Below are 6,968 nucleotides of genomic sequence, written 5' to 3' on the forward strand. Positions count from 1 at the left end.
TTCGGTGTCTATTTTCAAATGGCACTACATGCAGTGACTATACTATTCTCTTGTGCAGTTCAACCAAAATTGCGGTCACTTTGTTTGTTCGCCAAATAGCAATGGGCAGACATCTCTGCCTACACAAATATCAAGCGGCTAGTAAACATATACCCCACCTTGTATTTTCGGTTTAAACACGTCTCTTCCGCTTAGCATTTGTCATGTTTTGCACTGGACAATTTGTTTTTGACAAAATGATAGTAGGGGGAAAACCCCTATTGCCATCACTTCATATATCTATATGAATGGGAGGTTTACATAGACATATCAGCTACATTACATGAAACTGCCAGCCACACCTGGGGTGTGGCTGCCCAACTAGTTCAGAATAGAGGATAGGGCTATACTACAGAAGTACAATAGTTGATTAGAGCAGCTCTATGTGCTGCTTTAACCCTATGTTGCAGTAAAGACAAGTCTTCTTTGAATCGTAGGGTGGACAACTTGATACAGTCATGTTTTTTCCTGGATAATTTCATACTGAATTGATCTGGTTCAGAGCAGAAATATAGCGCTTATTCTTCATTAGACCAAGGATATCCATGTTCGTAGTGATGGAAGAGGTGAAAATCGATACAACCAAAATTGAGCATCCAATCATTGAATCTTGTCCTGCACCTCCAATGTAGGTCCACCCTACTAATAAATTCACATGCAAACCACTAGTATTACTATCTAATGACAGTACAAAAAGAGTAGCAAGATAGTAGCAAACCATGTACCTTCATAATGAACAGCTCATAGTGCCACCAATTGGATATAAAGGTTTGGAAGAAAACATGCTCGTAATGTTGAACCATTTGGACTTTTTGTGCAGTTCCACCAAATTCGAGTATCCCTGTTTGCATAGATATTGAAAATGTGATTACTATAAAAGTGGCACTAGTTGAAGCATAGACTCACAAATATAAGCATTCCAATTTCTTAATGGGAAAAGGTAGCAAGACTGTTTCTAACCACCTGTTTGAAGGGATAAATAAGGCAACAACGGCTGATGCCAGGAAGGCATACATACTAAAAAATTGAGCCATTCCTGACCTTTCCTCTTCTTTTAAGCATATTTTGTGTAGTTCAACTAAACTAAAATGCCATCACCACCTTGACAATTTAGTGATACTATACAAAAGGAAATGACTTAACATTACATCATGTTGTCAGGTATGTAGTCGACAGGCATTAGAGACAAACATACAGACCTCCTTTGATAACATACTGAACATTAACTTTAACAAAGGTGTGACTAGCTTTATCGGGATAATCTGAGTGAACTCTACACCCTCTGTTCCTTAATATAAGACGTTTTCGCAGTTCAATTTAAAGTACTCAAACGTCTAGTATTTAGAAAAACAGGTAGTAGTTTTCTTGAGCACATATCTGGGAAAGCTTGCCACACTTTATATATGTCCATACGCTAATGCACCGCCATTCGAATAGTACAAATATACACTAATTCAGTGGCTAGTGCAACATTAGAGTAGTTATTTTATTATAGGGTACAGTATGATGGTTTTACTAAACAGATTTCCATAAGCTCTAGCACTGGAAGATTTCTATAAGAATTAACAATACAAAATGTAAAGGTAACAAGTTTCAGCATTGGTATACTAGTTGTGCAAGAGCATTAAATCAAATACAAAAGTCTGAAGGTAACTAGCATTATTAACTAATGACAGTATACAAAAATTGCAAACCATGTACCTTCAAGGTAAATATCATTTCAAACTCGAGGGGACCTAAAAATTGCTATCCCAATCTTGATAATCGGTCAAACATAAAGACCTGATCGAACGAATCAAGAGAACAGTCGAAGGAGGAGGTGCCCACTCTTGACACTGTACAATTTTTTTTTGACTTGTCTCATGAAAGTGAGGTATGTAATCTATAAGCTTTAATAGTGCAAAAATCTGAAGGTAGTAACAAGATTCATCGTTGGTATACTGGCTGTGCAACAATATTAGAATGCCTTAGCTGAAAAATCTTTAATACATCCACAATCAACAGCTAACCCTAAAATAATCTAGTGACATTAAATGGCATTGCTTAAATTTATCGGTGGCATTAGACTGAGTGCGGCATAAGTTAAATGTGGCATCACTTTAGCAGTAGCATTTCTTGACTTGACCGCTGGTGTTATACTAACAACAAAAAAGTGGCAATAAGAGCATGGGAGGCCCATTCGGACAGTGGGTGCACCAGTACGATGTACCTCCATGGATGGATAGATTGGCGAGAGAGGTATGGTTGCCCAGAGCAACAAATATCCAGGAAGCATATGTGGATTACGTCCCATTTTTGTTCTCTTTAGCCACCTTTTTCCTATGTGAGGATGACAAACCGATCGACCGGGTCATTCTCTATTGCATTTTTTTGGAAGCTTGGGACAGTGAGGGCACCTCCCACTAACTTTATATTAAACCATCACAACAGAGTCAAAGTTATACATGTGAGTTTACATGGAGAGGGGTAGTAAAGAGATCCCTATCCACCAAGGGTATAGGAGGGGGTACAAGTAGTAGGTGAAAACTATACAGCGGACTAGATCGATCCAAGAGTCTGCTCAACAAATGGCCACAAGGCCTCCTTCACACAGTGCTTCATCATTCCAAAGTCATTTTTGAATCTCTGGCGCCACCCATTCCTTGTAGGAATGATCCCTCTGAAGTGCATATTATTATGTTCTTTCCATATGCTCCAGGTCACTACGATGAAGACCTCCATGAACATGGGCCGGGACCACACGTCTTTTACCGCATGCAGAAGCTGCAACCTGTCGCCATGCACTGGCCACGCGATTCCCAACTCCTCCCAACACGATCTGCTGAAGTTACATTCGAAGAAGAGATGCTCAACCGTTTCCTCCGGAGGATTGGAGCACAACAAGCAGGCATAAACATCATCCCCGAGCTTCATACCTTTCCTCTTCAATAGGTTGCGAGTGTTTAACCTATCTGCGAGTAGTAGCCAGGCAAAAACTGTCCATTTGTTAGTGCACTTGGACTTCCAGATCCACTCAAAGGCCTTGTCTGCCATGCCATCCCGGAAGCAGTGCGGGTAGAATTTGCTGGACTCAGAGCCCTCAGAGCCCCAAACACATTTCTAGGCATCCTTAGTATTCTCTATTGTGTTGTCATGCCTTTCTACCCTTCTTCAACCAAGAGACATGAGACTCGTTCCTTAGCTACTAATTTTCCCCTTTTCAATCCAGATGCGGGTTCGATGCCTACTCTCTTGGACAGTACAGTCTCCCTTCCTTCCCTTATTCAACCCAGACATGGATTAGTCTGCATGAAGTAGGGTTTCCTTTAATAGTGCACATTAAGGTTTTCATCTACGTGACTAGCAGAGCAGAGGATAGCAAATTGGGAAGATGGTGGAGTGGAAAAAGATCCACATGCAGCAACGTGGCAGATGGGGCAATAGAACAAGGGTATGGTTCGAAAAGAGGTTGCATACCTGAGGGTCAGCGGAAAGTGGCTTCGCTCGTGGTCGTCATCCTCTGCACACACTACGACAGCGAGCTTGGGGACGGAGGCCATCCCGCGCGGGCGCTAGGTCTGAGAGGACGGCCTTGTCGTTAGTGCGTGACCTCGCTCACTGACGACAAGTGTATCAATGTTGCACGTCCTTTTCTTCCCCGGCGGATCTGTGACCACCGGTGAGGAGGGAGAGACATGCCATCTTTTTTAGATCTGGAGAGAGGGTGATAGTGTGAGAAGCAAGTGGGCAGCCCTTAGCAAGAAAGTGTTGAACTCCAGCCTATATATCTTTTTTATACTACTAGTACTACAGGTGGAGTAGTGGTAGAGTAGTTTATATTTTCTTCGCATACAATAACAGTTAGTCGTGCTTCAAAATTGAATGGTACGCCATTAAAAAAATAAAGGTCGATAACTAATGCGGCACCTCGGGCCAACGCGGTCAGATCGCATTTTGCACGAGAAATTACACACCATGTTTCCTTGACATGTGGTCCCGTTCCAACATGTCAGTGAGACGACGGCGAGTCCTTTTGTACAATTTCCGAATGGACGTCTATGTAGGCCGGGGCGCCTCTTCGTGTACCGTGGCAACCGTCCACCGACTCTTCGCCTTTCCCTCTCGATTTGGAACTTCTTTCGCACACACTTCCTCCTTCCTCCATTTGCCTTGACCCTTCCTTCTGCCATTGTTCGATCATCTTCTCCATGGAGGGAACAGGCTGAAAACGACCCTGTTATTCTTGCCCCGATCGAATGATGACATGGTGGAGGAACTCATTGATCGGTGCGACGTCATCACCTTGGCTAGCATGATAGGTTCGTACAATACCATTCTCGACTCAACTAATAACATCATTACAAGGAACCCAAGGGTCTAGGAGCGGTTTGATCTCCCCTATCTTCTTCACCGTGACCCTACTGACCGGCGTGCAGACAACGGAGGTCTCACCTTGTGCAAGTTGATGTTGCTTGATAATGATACATGTGATGTTAAGATGCCATCGCTTGAGGGTAAGGCTTGGGCAGGCGCAAATGAATATTGGGTTGTTTATATTGGGTACAACTGCGAGTGGGAACTTGTGAATGTGTACACTCGTCACCGGGTTCCACTTCCAAAAATCTCAGACTGCCGAGAGGTTGAGCACACCGGTTTTCTACGTACGTTCAACTACGATCATGGTGACTGTCATCTACAGAAGATAGCAATTTCTCGAGTTCCTGACCGCTCTTGGGATTACACGAACTATGAAGTTGTTGCTATCTTCGACAAGCTTGTCACCGTCCTTACTTCCACGCCTCAATGGATATTGCTCAAAAATCAGTTTCTGTACACGGATAAGTACTGTGATGCAATTCAATACGAGGGTCTTGTGTTTGCCGCCACCACTCGTGGCACTATTTTTGCATGGAATCCTTATGCATTCGGTACGTTTGTCTTCCACCGTAATTATAATTGTTTCATCCACATGCATGCGGGTTAGCTAGTTTCCCTTTACTAATTAACCTTCTTGTCTTTCCAAGGTCCTGTGAACATTCCACCACCTATACTTGAAAAAATTTATAACCAAGGGGGAGATGGCGATGATGATGATCACGAGCATGAGGACCCATATATTCAGTGGCGCCTGGCAACTTATTCTGATGGATCACCTCTTCTTGTCTGTATATAGGGCACGGCTGATGTTACTAAGGAAGGAGGTGTTGTCTCCCATGGTCGCACTCTCCGGACCTATTCCAACATCCGTTGCAGGTTATTCGGGATGGATACTACTGTGCTAGCGCCAACACCTTCTGCCTGGTTTAGTATTGATACTCTTGTAGGAAAGTTGCTCTTCCTTGGACAAAACTATCCAATCATGGTGAAAGGTGATCCAGCTACTGTTCACACAACGTTACTACCATTCATGAGAAGCAACTGTATCTATACCTCGGACATTGCTATGGTTCCCTACCGTGGCTATCACAATATGTGTCCTGACATAGGCCGCTTCAGCCTGGATGATCAATCATGCGTTGGTCTCGAGATTGACTGTAGCTGCCCCTTCCCAGAGAATCACTTCTGGTTCAAAGCAAGCATTTCCAACACCGATGAGTGGTTGAGCTAAGTTCATTTCATTGCTTGTTATTTGTTGTGTGATGGAAAGTTTAGTATTTATATTGTATCCTCGTTGTCGTTGTGGGTTGATGACCTGTTATATGTAAAAAAATGATATACCTATGATAAACTTATTAAATTTATGAATGGCTTTCGAGTCGCTTCTCTGAGTGGTTGTTGCGTCGAGGCAAAAAAATATTTTTCGAATACATAATTGTACGTGCATTGCAACAAGTTATCGGATGAGGCCAATCAACAATAGTACTACTATTTATACTAGCTTCACATGCTTCGCGCATCAGGCGGGTGTTTTTACTATAGCTGTGAATCCCATCATCCTAGGTCCTCGGATGAGTCCAGTAGAAATTTCATTATGATGTTCGGGTTAAAACTTTCAAAACTGTTGCACTATCTCTACGTCTACGTATATGTAATACAACAAGTTTTAAACTTGAGACCAGCCACCCACCCTCACAAACAACAATTTTTAACCTAGCACAGACTCCAGGAAATTTGGCCACAGTGTGAGGTGGTCCATATGCTAATGTGTTTGCTGTACGTAACCAGCACCTCAAATCCTCGATACTATATAGTAGGGTGGCATGGGCCAGAATAAGCATTCACGTCCAGGAGTACAACACACGCCACCAGCACGACTTCCATCTGACACCATATTTCTTGGAGTCCGTGCTAGAACTATCTCTTCAACCTCGTCGTTTCTCTAACTCAGCCATCGCACGGCGGGTGAGGTGGGAGTTTGCCGGTAGTCAGTTTCCTCAACTGCGGTCCCACTTGTAAGGCCAACTCACTACAAAAAAAGACACATCTGTGACATTTTGGGCCAAACGAATTTTTTCAGTCATGCTTTTGACACTTCTATGACGATAATTGTGACAAAACCCGGTATCATCATAGATGTGGTGGGCTCCTACTTCTATGACAAAAAATCATGACAGGAAATAGGATTTTCGTCCTGGGCGGGTCGGAGACGCAACTGCATGACATTCTTTGGGCCGTCCATGATAGAAAAAATTGTGGTAGAAGCGAGGGCGAGGAAAATATCGGGGTGTTCCTGATTACGATGGGTGGTCGGGGCCGAGCGATGCACGAAGGTTTGAATGTTTCTCTCGTACACGCACGCGCCTGGGTCCGACGCATTGGGCTCTAACTGAACCCGAACGATGTGTTCGCCTACTGAACCCGAGCGATTGCACTGCAGGCTACGCGTTACTAAACCCGAGCGATCGATCGATGGCTGTTAACTGAACCCGATCGAGCGATTCCTTCGCTAGTGGTGCTAATAGAAGCCGATCAATGCTGCCTCTGGATGAACAGTGAGCATTGTTGGGGGG

The sequence above is a fragment of the Triticum dicoccoides genome, chromosome 4B (assembly GCF_002162155.2).
Source record: "Triticum dicoccoides isolate Atlit2015 ecotype Zavitan chromosome 4B, WEW_v2.0, whole genome shotgun sequence".
Classification (NCBI taxonomy): Eukaryota; Viridiplantae; Streptophyta; class Magnoliopsida; order Poales; family Poaceae; genus Triticum; species Triticum dicoccoides.